This window comes from Trachurus trachurus (genome assembly GCF_905171665.1).
Source record: "Trachurus trachurus genome assembly, chromosome: 19".
In the NCBI taxonomy this organism is placed as follows: Eukaryota; Metazoa; Chordata; class Actinopteri; order Carangiformes; family Carangidae; genus Trachurus; species Trachurus trachurus.
Window position 1 is genome coordinate 12772136 of NC_139913.1, and position 16038 is coordinate 12788173.

A 16038-nucleotide genomic window follows, 5' to 3' on the forward strand; every position below is an offset into this window, starting at 1 on the left:
GCAAAGAGAAACAATTCTAAAAATATTCCTGTAATGACCTTGTTTTAACAAGTAATTCCCCCTTGAATGACTGTTTTCCTATGGATTAAACTAATGGAGGACAATGTCTTAATTATTTTTGATAAATTTAGAGCTTTAGAGCAGAAGTCGATTGTTTTTTCACACTCGATGAGGTTAGCTTACAGACTTTATGCTAAGCTAAGCTATAGGCTATCCACATCCATTCCCTCACTTAACATGAGAGTCGTGCTAATCTCTTCACCTACTTCTCAGAAACAATGCAACTAGATGCACAGTGCATGTTATAGACATGATTCTATGTGTATTTCATGGTGATTAAGTATACTGACTATTGAAGTATACTGTATAGTTGGATATTGGTTTATCCTTCCACTAAACATGTAGGTCTATTTAGATTGTTTCTAACGTCGTCTAATGTCTGTGCTGCTTCTTTTTTTTTTTCTTTTTTTTTAACTCAGACTGCTATATAAATAAAGTTACTATTAGTGTTATTATTACAAATCACTTTGAGAAACACTAGTCTTCAGAAACTGCTGTTAATGTGTTGCAGCAATGTTATTGATGTCATAAAATCTTATAAAGGTGGTTAAATTAAACTCACCTCATCTATTATTTTCATATGTGGTGCTTAAATGCATTCATTTCAATAGTGAAGTAAAGCATGCAAAGATATGAGGCTGACTAAATGTTTTGAAACATTCTACACAACACACACAACTGCTTCGACAGGCTTATGAAATAAAAAACACACACAGCTGATGAATCCCTCCACAGGAATTCCCTCTGAGATTACAGAGAGCTGACAGTTGTGTCAGAGACTCGGGGCTCTCTCTTACCAGGGGCCAGTGGTGGTGTGGTCTAATTTGTTGTAGTGTGGGTACACCCGGTTTATACCTGCATCACATAGCCTATAGATTTGGTTTTGTCGTTGTGGTATATCCTGAAATATAATGCATTTACAGTGGGTATACCTGAGTAACTCACCCACTGGAAAGGCATATTTCAGTATACCCACACCTCAGGTTGAGTATCACATAGACTACAACACTACAATATAATGAAGATGAATGTCTGGAAGAATGCAAAAATAGATAAGGAGACACTATGAAATTAGATGGCATTAATTGAAAGACATAGGTAATTCAAGGCTCTAGGAAACACTTCTGTGCTTCCCAAGAGCTGTGAAGACCAATATTAATCTCATGTATGTGCATTGAGTATAGAGCTGGGCCAGGAGGTGGTTAGCCTAGCTTAGCATAAAGTATGGAGTATTAAAAAAAAAACATAAAATACAAAAAATCTGATCAACTAATTGTAAAAATCCATTTGGGGGAAATTAAAAGAATAATACACAGCAGGTCATCAGTCTGTGAGTTGTCAGAACAGGGGGTGCATTCACAAACACAGACTTTAACTACTGTATGGCTTAGACATAACTAGACTATGAAGTCTGAATAAAATCTACATGAATCTGCTGCACAAAGCAGTTCAGTTCTTGACTATCTTATACTGGTACAATAAATCCTGGGTAAAATAATTCATTTCCTGGTAATAAAAAAGACAGCTTCCTTTTAGCCAGGTAGAAAATACTTGTCTTTGGTTCAGTTAGGATGTTTTACTTCACTGTACTGTATACTTACTGTATTAAATACAAAGTAAAAATGCTAATGCTACATGACTCCCACTGATATCTCCCATTAGATTCTCTCTAACTTGATCTATGATGCCTTTCTCTTGAGTTAGAGTTCTGCTTGGGCAATATCTAAGTTTTAACATCCAGATGTTAGATCTACAAGGATACAACATAATTAATAATTTTATGAAAGAGGTATATGATCAACTATTGGCTCTGGCCGACTTTGAGTGTCCAGTGGCATTGTCAGAACTGTCTGCTGGCCTGATGTTTCAAGCCATAAAGTGTAAATAAGGTGACAGGACGTTAAAACGAGTCAATATCTCCTCCAGCTTTGAGAGGACTGAGGTCGTCAAACTGTCAGTCATGTTTAAATCTTCCGTCAGTGTCATGAGAGGAAGATTAGACGGCCGTAAACTGACAAGAGGGGTGCTAAATCATGAACAAGCAACCAATGAACCTGTGACTGACACTGACTCCACCTCAGACATGAGCTGCTCTGGGGAGTTAATCAGGAGTGAGATATTCTTAGAGACTGTCCTCAAAAGGACAATGAGAGTCAGTTCGTGGATAGTGATGCAATGCAGATTATCACCGCGGCCTTTCACTTGCCTTTTTTTTATACCAGCCATGTGTTTGTATATTGATTGAATAACTGCTTCAGACATTTTGACAATCACCTCCTCATGAGTCTCAGAAAGCCCGAGTGAATGCAGCGGATTGCAGCTACAGTTGGCTCTAATCTTTAATGCAACAGATGGTAAAATCTCAGGGCTTATGAGTTAATGTCAAGTCAAGTTCAAGTTGTCTAAATTAAGGGCTGCTAAGTAGAGGTCACTCAGTCTATTATCTGTCATGGATGCACTCTGATATCATTTGATGGACAGCTGTTAACAATTGTTGCTGCCTGAGCTCATAATCGCCCTTAATAATATATTCAAGCATTATATTTTTGATGAACTGAATATATTTCATATCTAAACATATTGTTTAAAAAGGCTGTTTTAGTTTTTTTTAAATTGTCATTTCAAGTTGGATACTGGACTTCAGTGGTTTATCTTAAACAACTTAAAGGAGAAAAACGGAGCTTCAATTTTACAAAGACATACAACAACACACTGCAAAGAGGCTGTGATAATCCTAAATTAGTTTTATAAAAACTTAATGTTTCCTGGCCAATGAAACGCTGACCACAGCACCCTCAAGTGTCCCTGCTGAGACACAACAAGGCTCATGTGGAAACTTAGAACATTAATCAAACAGTTAAATCAGTCTTTCATCTTATTTGCTTCTATTCATTTATAACAATACATTCCTGTAAGGGAATTCCCCCACTCTCATTCATCCCACTCATCTCCACTTCTTCTGTATTTAGTTTTACACATTGCTGTAAATACATTTTAAATTCACTTAGACTTACTCTGAGATTAAATAAATAGCAATCATAGCTAAATCTTGTTTGTCAGCTGGACCTGGCGGCCGACAACACAAGATTTATGAAACTCAGACACAGCATCTCAGTTCTTGTGTTCACACCAGCTACCTAGGTACAACATGCTGTGTTCATGTTAAACAACGGAAACAGCAAATATGAGCTCTCTGCTAAAAGACTAACATTTGTATTATTTTAACCATGAATGGTATTTCATTTTGCTTTGGGTTGGTACATACTTCTTGAAAATGTAGGTTTATGATTCAATGTTCAACCTCAAACTGAAACGAGTTTAAGTGATCTCAGATTAACAAAACAGTCCTTTACACAGTGACCACGTCTTCCATCCATCGTCCCCAACCTTTTTTCCTTGAAGCCCCCCCCCTGCTTTTGTCGAAGACAGGCCAGGCCCCCCCTTCATCCACAACCCCTGCCTGCACAGACGCATCAAAAGAATAATGTGATGCAAACTTTTATTTACTAAGATCAACAGAGTTGATAAAAAAGTGGAGCCCTGCCATGGGTATGTTCTTACAATGAGGAGTGCCATATACATTTTGAATCCATTCTTCTGATCCTTTTTATTCTATTTTGTTTTATTTTATTTCGTTTCATTTTTATTTTATCTTTCTGTCCATTTTCCTTTGTTGTTATAATTTCCCTATAAGCAGGTAGGATGTAGGTTTTTGGTCTGTGTTTATACATGATTTTGATTATCCAGCTGGGTGTGTTATTGGGATTTTAACATTTCAATATGCACAAATAGCCTATAATTTTGATAACCTCACAACCTCAGAACAGACAAAGCTCTGTGGACCCCCTGAAATCTCTGACGGACCCCAGGTTGGGAACCAATGGTCTATAGCCTACTACTTATCCATGCAGGGTCAACAGTCATTGTTGCCCAGCAGAGAGCGGTGTTGATCAGCTAATGGTCAATGTAAAGCACCTGCGTTCAATTCACAGAGAAGAAGCTTGTTTCAATAGATTGTGATAATTCCAATGCTAAAAATTTAGAACAAACAACTTTCCAGTCATCGTTTTGAGGTAGGAACCTGTGGAGCTGATCAGTTAGTAACTAACAGAGATGGACATATAACGTTCTGTCATTAGATCTTCTTGGTCAAATATGATTCCAGTGGAAGTGACAGTAACGTTGTTCAAAGTTTTAACTTGAGTCAAAATACTGTAGCCTACTCCATTTCAAAGGTCATCTTTCAATGTGTTAAGGTGTAACAACCTCAATTAGACAGCTAGCCAAACTCCAATTCACTGAAGAGTCAGGATGCTAATTTCCAAGCTCCATTATTGTATGCAAGCATGGAGTGAAACTAGACAAAGACAAAATATGTATAAATCTGCATAAGTAACATAAATCGTTCAAAATTATACATGAACTGCACAAAAACAATTTTACTTACGGACAATGCTCAGGCACAACCTACAGTCTATGGGCACAACAGGATAGCATTAGCTTAGTGTCCTAGCTTGGCTAAACCATGTGCTTTGTTTATTAGAAAAAACTATGCAATTACACTGCTACCCAGTAGAGGGCGCCAGACCAATAACAAAAATACTGTTGAACAAAATATAACTGCCTAGAGGGCAGAATATCGGTGAATTGCTGTCAGGCTTGGGCAGTAACGGACTACATGTAACGGCGTTACGTAATCAGGATACAAAAAAGGGTAACTAGTCCGTTACAAGTACAGGAAAAAAACGTAATCAGATTACCGGTTCATTTGCTAAAAACGGAGATTACTCGGCTGATTACTTCACATTTTAAAAATCAACCACAGGCTATTGATAGCTTTCACTGACGTCACGTCCCAGGGACCTGGCGGTCAAAAAGCAACATTCCAAAGTGGCCCCGCAATGGACTTTCTATGGACAAACAACCGAGTAATGACTTAAATCATCTGTCAGCGGCCGAGAAAGAAAGATATAAAAACAACTTTGAAGTTTTGGGCACTTGTGACCCATATTCAACACCAGCTGCTGTATACGAGCTGTTTAATCCACCGGAGCTCCATCTCCCTGCACCAGCCGCCTGCATCGCCCCCCCCCATCCCACCCCTTCCCCTGCCGTTAGACCGGCCTCCCCTCCCTTCCCATGGACCAGTCTGCCACCCAGTCCTCCCATCGAGCTGACCGGCTCTCCCTGCCCCCCCCCCTCCCCTCACTAGAGACTGCCTTCATCAACCCCTGCTAACATTTCCATATTCCGCACATTCTGTGACAAACTGTAAACTGTTTTCTTGTCTGTAACAACATCTATTGCACGTCTGTCCGTCCTGGGTGAGGGATCCCTCCTCTGTTGCTCACCCTGAGGTTTCTCCTGTTTTTCCCTGTTAAAAGGGTTTCCATGGAGTTTTTCCTCAGTCGATGTGAGGGTCTAAGGACAGAGGATGTTGTTACGATGCCATGTAAAGCCCTTTGAGACAAACTGTTTGTAAAAACGGGCTATACAAATAAAATTGCCTTGCCTTGCCTTGCCCTTTAAAATGACCAGTTCCCTGCCGAAGCTCCAGTTGGGCGATGTTTACATTTACCTGGTGGAGAATCCATCATCCTCCACCGCTTGCAACCAATACCTCCGGTGTTATGGCTCAACTGGTTTCTGATTAAAAGCCCCATTTTGTAGTTTTTTTTAAATCTTAAAATAATGTTTCTGAACTCATTGAAGTGGTAGAAATGTACCTGTAACTTTCCTGTGTGGGAACACCGTCCTGGTACCGCAGCTCCGCTGAGCTCCACAGTCTGAGCTCCAGCCCACTGAGCCCAGGCTCCCTGCTCCTCTCACCCACAAACCAGAGCCCTTAGCTGGGCTGCACGGTGACCAGCTGCCCCCCTCCTTCCCCCCGGAGCTTTGCTACGCACCGCTACCGACGGCAACGATGACGGCGGTCCGATAGCAGCAGGACCGGCGGCGGCGGCGGCGATGGTAACCCGGCGGGACCGCCGCCACCGGACACCGGCAACAGCACCGCCCGCGGCGGCAGCGACACGGTAACGAGGGTCGGGACCGACCGCGGCGCGGCGAGGACGATGACCGGTGTTGTTTAGCGTATTTTCAGAGTGTTTTCCATTAGTTCGTAACTTTAACATGACAGGCTTTGTCATACTGTGCAGTGTTGTGCAGACTAGTGAGAGAAGTGTGGCGCTGATGTCTGTAGATTGGCGGAACAGGTTCACTCACAGAAGCATATTGGCTGCAGTAACATGTGAACTGCGGCTTTATTTGTGAATTTGTGACAAATCTGCGGACGGAAGTGCAGCACAGCTGTTGTTCGGTTCGGTAACCAGTTAAATCAGACACCAGTTGGGCCATAACACCGGTATTTTTGAAGCAGCAGGGAGCAGTGTGTGTTTTTCTGCCTTGTCCTAAGCCGCGGACATCGGGGAAGTGGATTGTTTTGACCGCCAGGGGGGCGTTCCATACGGGCCGTGACGTCACATGAGAGTGAGGAGTTGTCGTCACAGCTCAGAGCCCTAATACATCCATGTCAGAGCCCCGCCCCCCTTCTCCGCCATGATGGAAGGATTCCGGTGGCAAAAGCCATACTAGTCTATGGGCAAAACAAAATTGTCTACTCCGTAATTTACTGTTTTACAATGCCGGAAATCACTGCTGTGTTAAAAACTGCTCCAGTGATTTACTTTCTCCTTATTCTTTCTTGTAATTTGTTCATCTGTTGGCGCAAAAAAGAGCTAGAATTTAGTCCGTCTCTGTGCTGTTCTGATGTGTTGCCCCTGGCAACCGATAGCGTCTCCTTCCATCATGGCCGACTGGCTGCTCAAATCGGCACGTGACTCCTCACTCTCAATAGAGCGGCCGTAGAAGCCACTAGGAGAGGCACAGAGCTGCTCTGCCTCTTCTGCCCATACGGTGTGTGTATGGCTGAGGCCATGCTGCCTCATTGCGTGTGTGAGCGGCACGTACGTTCACGTTGCTTTCGTGAATTGTAAACACAGACGGCACCCTCGGTTTTAGCGTCCAGCAGTTTAGCGGCTAATTCAACAGCAGTGATGGATAACTCTACCGGAGAGGCTCAACAACTTCACGAGCTTCATATGAGGAATAAACGGCAGCTTTTACCTGACGGGAGACCAGCGCCTGAGCTACGGTAGCTAACAGCTAACAGCTAGCAGGTTACAGACTTTCTCTCCCTCTCTTCTTTACACACACACACACACACACACACACACACACACACACACACACACACACACACACACACACACACACACACACATTATTGGATTAATTGTTAACGGTTTGTTGTGTAGCTAATGTGAGCGGTGGTCCAGTATCACGATCCTGTTATGAGTTGGGTTTTAATAACAGCTGTTTGTGTGTTCTGTGTAGGCTAACTTACTGTAAGTTAGATGGCGTGGATTGTGATGAGAAGGTGTTGCAATACACACTTTAAGACTTATCTGTGCAAAGTGTAAACCATTGTTTCCCTGTTTGTTGTGACCCCCCCCCCCCCCCAAACTCGTGGGTTGTGCGGGCGGCGGCGGCTGTCACTAATGTTGATAAAGTGATGATTTACAATCGAGAGTTTATCCATTGTGTTTTATTTTGAAATTTAGCGGATGCTCGGTGCGTTTCATTTCCTGTTTCCTCTGCGTGGATTGATGCGTGATGGCTGCGTGACTGAATTTGCATGTTTGGTATTAAAGTAATCCAAAAGTAACTAAATGTAATCTGTTACATTTCTTGAATTTTGTGGTACTTAGAGTAAGTTACTAATTACATTTTCTAACAGGTAACTTGTAATTGTACTGGAATACATTTTTAAAGTAACCCTCCCAACCCTGATTGCTGTATCATGCTGTAATGTGTTCTCAAGTTTGATGGCTATTATTTTTTGTCATTTATGAATTCTAGTAGCCTACTGTAGTTGTAAACTCAGCAAACATTAAAAACTAAGTGAATCTCTCTTTATTTCTAACTTTTGTCTATCAGAACATAACCTCTACATTATTCAAAGTAAAATGAAACAAATTCCTCACCTTCAAAGTAAGAGCCCTTTGGAAGGGTGTAGTGGAGTAAAAAATTTGTTTGACCTGGAAACTAGTAATTGACATAATCTAATAGCTACTTGTTACATGAGTGGTGAGAGCAGAGGAGATTAAAGCAGGTGAAGGAGGACGATGACAGTGAAGTAGAGCTGCAGCTGCAGCACTACAACACCAGAGAGGTGTGGAGGCGGATGAGCATCACCACTGGCTGTGAAGAGAGCAGCCAGGCAGCACCAAGAACAAGGTCAATAACTTATATCTATCTACAAATGGTTTGACACGGGCACGGCCTCACCTCTGTTCTCTGTCCTCTACAGAGGAGGAGGTGAGAGTCATATAATGTCGAACCAGTTGACAGTTAACCCTAACCCTAACTCATAGAAAGCTTGTAGTCCTAATATTAGGTTCATAAATCAACGCCGTCCCCCGTCCATGTAAGCACCGAGACTGAACATCTACAATCCTCAAAAATAAAAAATATAAATAAATATAAATGCAAGATGAATTGTATTTTTGTGAGCTGTCTGGTTTTAGGGAATGTTCTTTTGGACTACTTTCTGTTGTGTGGTTTGACCGTAGTGTTTACCTTGGTTTGGACCGGGCGGAGTGATAAGGGACCCATCAGGTACTTGAATGATAGGCTGGTAGTTTAAAACGGGACAGTTAAGATTTTTTGTTATTTCCCTTTGTAGAAATGCAGACATCTTCCATACCTTATTGTTCTTTTATCACTGGAGCATTTTATTATTAATGACAGACACAGCAACACACAACCATATACAGTATTTCAAAATTTTCAAAATTCCATAAAATAACCAAATCAAATTATTAGCAGTAGTCGTTATCAGAAAATCCCAGCATATTCTTGTTGCCCAGCTGCTCCTCTTACAACTATACACAACACATTATTTATGGCACTGTAACACTGACAAATGAGATGGACTCACCATGCGTAAATTGCTGTGTTTTGAATTTAACTGCAGCAACGGTTTGGGCCACATTCTTACATACAGCTCCTTTAAACATTAAACCCAAAACTTCAGAAAAAAAATGGTATTCCAATTTAAAATAAATCTGTTTCTTTATTAAAAAAAACAAGTATAATTATACCAGAAAGTGATTTTTTTACATAATTTTCAACAATTTGATAAAAAACAATAACAGTGTTTATTGTGTTGGAATGAGCTGTTATACAGTAGTTCAGCTCAACCAACAACTCTGGAGCCTCACTTACTGCTCTCATTTATTTGTAGCATTAATTTCATGAACAATCCATTTCATACAATTTTAAAATCATGAACTTTAACAAAAATATTTTACATGTGAAATTCATTTTCACAATGTCTTGAGCCTGTTACAGTTCAATAACTGCAGCCTCACATATACTGCTGCTGCCTTCAGTAACAGTCCTGAGTTTACATACACTCCTAAATGGTTTCTTCCTGTGTGTGGAGTCTTAAGTGATTATTAAAACTCACTCGATGTCTAAAATGTTTCCCACAGGTAGCACATTCAAATGGTTTCTCTCCTGTATGGATCCTCATGTGTTTTTTAAGCTTCCCTCTTTGACTAAATTGTTTACCACAGGTAGCACAGTCAAATGGTTTCTCTCCTGTATGGATCCTCATGTGCTTGTTAAGATTCCCTCTTACACTAAATAGTTTACCACAGGTAGCACAGTCAAATGGTTTCTCTCCTGTATGGATCCTCATGTGCACGTTAAGATATCCTCTTTGACTAAATAGTTTACCACAGGTAGCACAGTCAAATGGTTTCTCTCCCGTATGGATCCTCATGTGTTGTTTAAGAGTATGTCTTTCACTAAATTGTTTACCACAGGTAGCACAGTCAAATGGTTTCTCTCCTGTATGGATCCTCATGTGTTGTTTAAGAGTATGTCTTTGACTAAATTGTTTACCACAGGTAGCACAGTCAAATGGTTTATCTCCTGTATGGACTTTCATGTGCTTTGTAAGAATCCCTCTTAGACTAAATTGTTTACCACAGGTAGCACAGTCAAATGGTTTCTCTCCTGTATGGATCCTCATGTGCTTGTTAAGATTCCCTCTTACACTAAATAGTTTACCACAGGTAGCACAGTCAAATGGTTTCTCTCCTGTATGGATCCTCATGTGCACGTTAAGATATCCTCTTTGACTAAATAGTTTACCACAGGTAGCACAGTCAAATGGTTTCTCTCCCGTATGGATCCTCATGTGTTGTTTAAGAGTATGTCTTTCACTAAATTGTTTACCACAGGTAGCACAGTCAAATGGTTTCTCTCCTGTATGGATCCTCATGTGTTGTTTAAGAGTATGTCTTTGACTAAATTGTTTACCACAGGTAGCACAGTCAAATGGTTTATCTCCTGTATGGACTTTCATGTGCTTTGTAAGAATCCCTCTTAGACTAAATTGTTTACCACAGGTAGCACAGTCAAATGGTTTCTCTCCTGTATGGATCCTCATGTGCACGTTAAGATTCCCTCTTTGACTAAATAGTTTACCACAGGTAGGACAGTCAAATGGTTTCTCTCTTGTATGGATCCTCATGTGTTTTTTAAGCTTCCCTCTTTGACTAAATAGTTTACCACAGGTAGGACAGTCAAATGGTTTCTCTCCTGTATGGATCATCATGTGTTGTTTAAGACTCTGTCTGTAACTAAATTCTTTACCACAGGTAGCACAGTCAAATGGTTTCTCTCCTGTATGGATCCTCATGTGTTCTTTAAGATATCCTCTTTGACTAAATTGTTTACCACAGGTAGCACAGTCAAATGGTTTCTCTCCTGTATGGATCCTCATGTGTTCTTTAAGATATCCTCTTTGACTAAATTGTTTACCACAGGTAGCACAGTTAAATGGTTTCTCTCCTGTATGGATCCTCATGTGTTGTTTCAAAGCAGTGGTTGTGCTAAATGTTTTCCCACACTCTGAGCAGGGGCGAGACTCCTTACCAGTGTTACATTCTTCATCACTTACATGAACAGCTTCACTGTTCAAACTGGACTCTGGTGCTCTGGTTTCTCTCCAGTAATCATCATCACTGTCTTCAGTCTCAGCGGAGGACTCTGAGACCTCATCATCTGTATCTGGTTGAAGATCTTCATGTTGATCTGAGTTCCTGGCTGGTTCAGATCCTCCACAGTCGTCTCCATCGGCCTCTCTCTGTTCAGCTGAGCTGCTGGATGGAGGCCCTGCCTCAGTTTGTCTTTGATGAGGTTGTAGGGACTGAGGTTTCTCATCCTCAGTCTGTGCATGAACAGAAGTGAGGGGGAACTCTGGAGTGGTCGATAGTTCCTCCTTTTCTTGTAGACTCTCTGGGTTCTCCTGATCGCGACTAGAGGTGAACTCAGGAGGATCCTCTGCTTCAATCTTCAACAGGTGCTGATCACCTGCAGAAACAATGAAACACATCATCAACAGTATCTTCATACTGTCACTCATAACTGGTGTCTCTAGGAAATTATCGGTTATCGGTATTGGTTGAAATTTTTCATATCGTGCATCATTAATATAATGGTACTTATTTTACTTAGTATTTAGATTTGATTATTCTGATTTATCAATCAATTTTTTTGATTTCATTGTGATTAGATCTCTGTTAGTATTCTGTTTAGTTTATTATTTGTTTAGTATAGGTGTTTATTATTTGTGTTTTTGTTTTGGCACGTTAGGGGCACCTGAGATTATATAGGTAGACTGACGGTGATGGACCAGCCTGCACCTGGGTGGGCAAATGGGTTTTTACCAGAGCATGAGAGGCACAGAGGAATTTCCTTATTTGCTCACTTTTCTGGTCAAATAAACCACGTTTTTGCTGAAATGTGAAATTTGTTTGGACATCATGTTTTCCACGTACACCACAACCCATGGTGCAGCAGTGGCCCTTTAAATTTTATGATCTGAAATTGGATTTGGAACTTTTCTTTGTTTTTTTGACAAATGGCTACTACAATACCATTGTTACTCTTGTGTAGAACTTGTGGAGTGTGTCCAACATGTCTGGTTGTAAGGTTAGCAGTGGTTAAATCCTGAATTGCAATACTCCAATCATAAAATGTACAACTATTCCTAAACTTTAAGGAGACCCCAAGGAGCTTGCTTTTGGTTATAAAAGAGTCTCATATTAATGTGGGTGAATCTACGTTACCCACACTTGTTAGGGTCAATTTTCGACAGGACAGGACTATAAATTCAAATAAAAAAGATAAATTGTTAACTTGCTAGTCAATAATAGCTAAGTCAGAGGCGGTGCGTGGCGCAGTGGTTAAAGCGGCCGCCCCATGTAAAGGCTACAGTCCTCAACGCAGGCGTCCCCGGTTCAGGCCCCTTGCGGGCGGACCTTTCCTGAATGTCATTCCCTCTCTCTGCCTCCCCCTTTCCTGTCTATCTCACTGTGCTATCAAATAAAAGGCAAAAAAATATACTTCAAAAAAAAAAAAATAGCTAAGTCAATTTACAGAGTAAGTCGCTTTAAGTAAAAGACCTTCTTAGATTTTGTGAATTCCTGTAGTACAATTGTTGATAGCCACATAAAAGTTAAAAGATAAATGTGGTACAACATTTCCTCTAACTGCCTTTTCCCAATCAGCATTCTCTTACAAAACTATCGGTGAATAGGGCAGGCTCCCAGAGCATCTTAAAAACATCTCTGATTACCACTGTTTTACTCGTGTGGCTAGAAACTGGATTCTGAGTCAGCAGTCGTGCCAGCACTGAGTCTGGGACCCCTACATTAGTCTACCCTAGTGGGTACCCCCCAGGGATGGGGCTATCCTTGCTCTGTAAGATTCCCTCTTAGACTAAATTGTTTACCACAGGTAGGACAGTCAAATGGTTTCTCTCCTGTATGGATCCTCATGTGTTGTTTAAGAGTATGTCTTTGACTAAATTGTTTACCACAGGTAGCACAGTTAAATGGTTTCTCTCCTGTATGGATCCTCATGTGTAGCTTCAAAGCAGTGGTTGTGCTAAATGTTTCCCCACACTCTGAGCAGGGGCGAGACTTCTTACAGTGAGACTTCTTACCATTGTTACATTCTTCATCACTTACATGAACAGCTTCACTGTTCAAACTGGACTCTGGTGCTCTGGTTTCTCTCCAGTAATCATCACTGTCTTCAGTCTCAGTGGAGGACTCTGAGACCTCATCATCTGTATCTGGTTGAAGATCTTCATGTTGATCTGAGTTCCTGGCTGGTTCAGATCCTCCACAGTCGTCTCCATCGGCCTCTATCTGTTCAGCTGAGCTGCTGGATGGAGGCTCTGCCTCAGTTTGTCTTTGATGAGGTTGTAGGGACTGAGGTTTCTCATCCTCAGTCTGTGCATGAACAGAAGTGAGGGGGAACTCTGGAGTGGTCGATAGTTCCTCCTTTTCTTCTATAACATGTACACTCTCTGGGTTCTCCTGATCGCGACTAGAGGTGAACTCAGGAGGATCCTCTGCTTCAATCTTCAACAGGTGCTGATCACCTGCAGAAACAATGAAACACATCATCAACAGTATCTTCATACTGTCACTCATAACTGGTGTCTCTAGGAAATTATCGGTTATCGGTATTGGTTGAAATTTTTCATATCGTGCATCATTAATATAATGGTACTTATTTTACTTAGTATTTAGATTTGATTATTCTGATTTATCAATCAATTTTTTTGATTTCATTGTGATTAGATCTCTGTTAGTATTCTGTTTAGTTTATTATTTGTTTAGTATAGGTGTTTATTATTTGTGTTTTTGTTTTGGCACGTTAGGGGCACCTGAGATTATATAGGTAGACTGACGGTGACGGACCAGCCTGCACCTGGGTGGGCAAATGGGTTTTTACCAGAGCATGAGAGGCACAGAGGAATTTCCTTATTTGCTCACTTTTCTCACATTTTGCTCAAATAAACCACGTTTTTGCTGAAATGTGAAATTTGTTTGGACATCATGTTTTCCACGTACACCACAACCCATGGTGCAGCAGTGGCCCTTTAAATTTTATGATCTGAAATTGGATTTGGAACTTTTCTTTGTTTTTTTGACAAATGGATACCATTGTTACTCTTGTGTAGAACTTGTGGAGTGTGTCCAACATGTCTGGTTGTAAGGTTAGCAGTGGTTAAATCCTGAATTGCAATACTCCAATCATAAAATGTACAACTATTCCTAAACTTTAAGGAGACCCCAAGGAGCTTGCTTTTGGTTATAAAAGAGTCTCATATTAATGTGGGTGAATCTACGTTACCCACACTTGTTAGGGTCAATTTTCGACAGGACAGGACTATAAATTCAAATAAAAAAGATAAATTGTTAACTTGCTAGTCAATAATAGCTAAGTCAGAGGCGGTGCGTGGCGCAGTGGTTAAAGCGGCCGCCCCATGTAAAGGCTACAGTCCTCAACGCAGGCGTCCCCGGTTCAGGCCCCTTGCGGGCGGACCTTTCCTGAATGTCATTCCCTCTCTCTGCCTCCCCCTTTCCTGTCTATCTCACTGTGCTATCAAATAAAAGGCAAAAAAATATACTTCAAAAAAAAAAAAATAGCTAAGTCAATTTACAGAGTAAGTCGCTTTAAGTAAAAGACCTTCTTAGATTTTGTGAATTCCTGTAGTACAATTGTTGATAGCCACATAAAAGTTAAAAGATAAATGTGGTACAACATTTCCTCTAACTGCCTTTTCCCAATCAGCATTCTCTTACAAAACTATCGGTGAATAGGGCAGGCTCCCAGAGCATCTTAAAAACATCTCTGATTACCACTGTTTTACTCGTGTGGCTAGAAACTGGATTCTGAGTCAGCAGTCGTGCCAGCACTGAGTCTGGGACCCCTACATTAGTCTACCCTAGTGGGTACCCCCCAGGGATGGGGCTATCCTTGCTCTGTAAGATTCCCTCTTAGACTAAATTGTTTACCACAGGTAGGACAGTCAAATGGTTTCTCTCCTGTATGGATCCTCATGTGTTGTTTAAGAGTATGTCTTTGACTAAATTGTTTACCACAGGTAGCACAGTTAAATGGTTTCTCTCCTGTATGGATCCTCATGTGTAGCTTCAAAGCAGTGGTTGTGCTAAATGTTTCCCCACACTCTGAGCAGGGGCGAGACTTCTTACAGTGAGACTTCTTACCATTGTTACATTCTTCATCACTTACATGAACAGCTTCACTGTTCAAACTGGACTCTGGTGCTCTGGTTTCTCTCCAGTAATCATCACTGTCTTCAGTCTCAGTGGAGGACTCTGAGACCTCATCATCTGTATCTGGTTGAAGATCTTCATGTTGATCTGAGTTCCTGGCTGGTTCAGATCCTCCACAGTCGTCTCCATCGGCCTCTATCTGTTCAGCTGAGCTGCTGGATGGAGGCTCTGCCTCAGTTTGTCTTTGATGAGGTTGTAGGGACTGAGGTTTCTCATCCTCAGTCTGTGCATGAACAGAAGTGAGGGGGAACTCTGGAGTGGTCGATAGTTCCTCCTTTTCTTCTATAACATGTACACTCTCTGGGTTCTCCTGATCGCGACTAGAGGTGAACTCAGGAGGATCCTCTGCTTCAATCTTCAACAGGTGCTGATCACCTGCAGAAACAATGAAACACATCATCAACAGTATCTTCATACTGTCACTCATAACTGGTGTCTCTAGGAAATTATCGGTTATCGGTATTGGTTGAAATTTTTCATATCGTGCATCATTAATATAATGGTACTTATTTTACTTAGTATTTAGATTTGATTATTCTGATTTATCAATCAATTTTTTTGATTTCATTGTGATTAGATCTCTGTTAGTATTCTGTTTAGTTTATTATTTGTTTAGTATAGGTGTTTATTATTTGTGTTTTTGTTTTGGCACGTTAGGGGCACCTGAGATTATATAGGTAGACTGACGGTGACGGACCAGCCTGCACCTGGGTGGGCAAATGGGTTTTTACCAGAGCATGAGAGG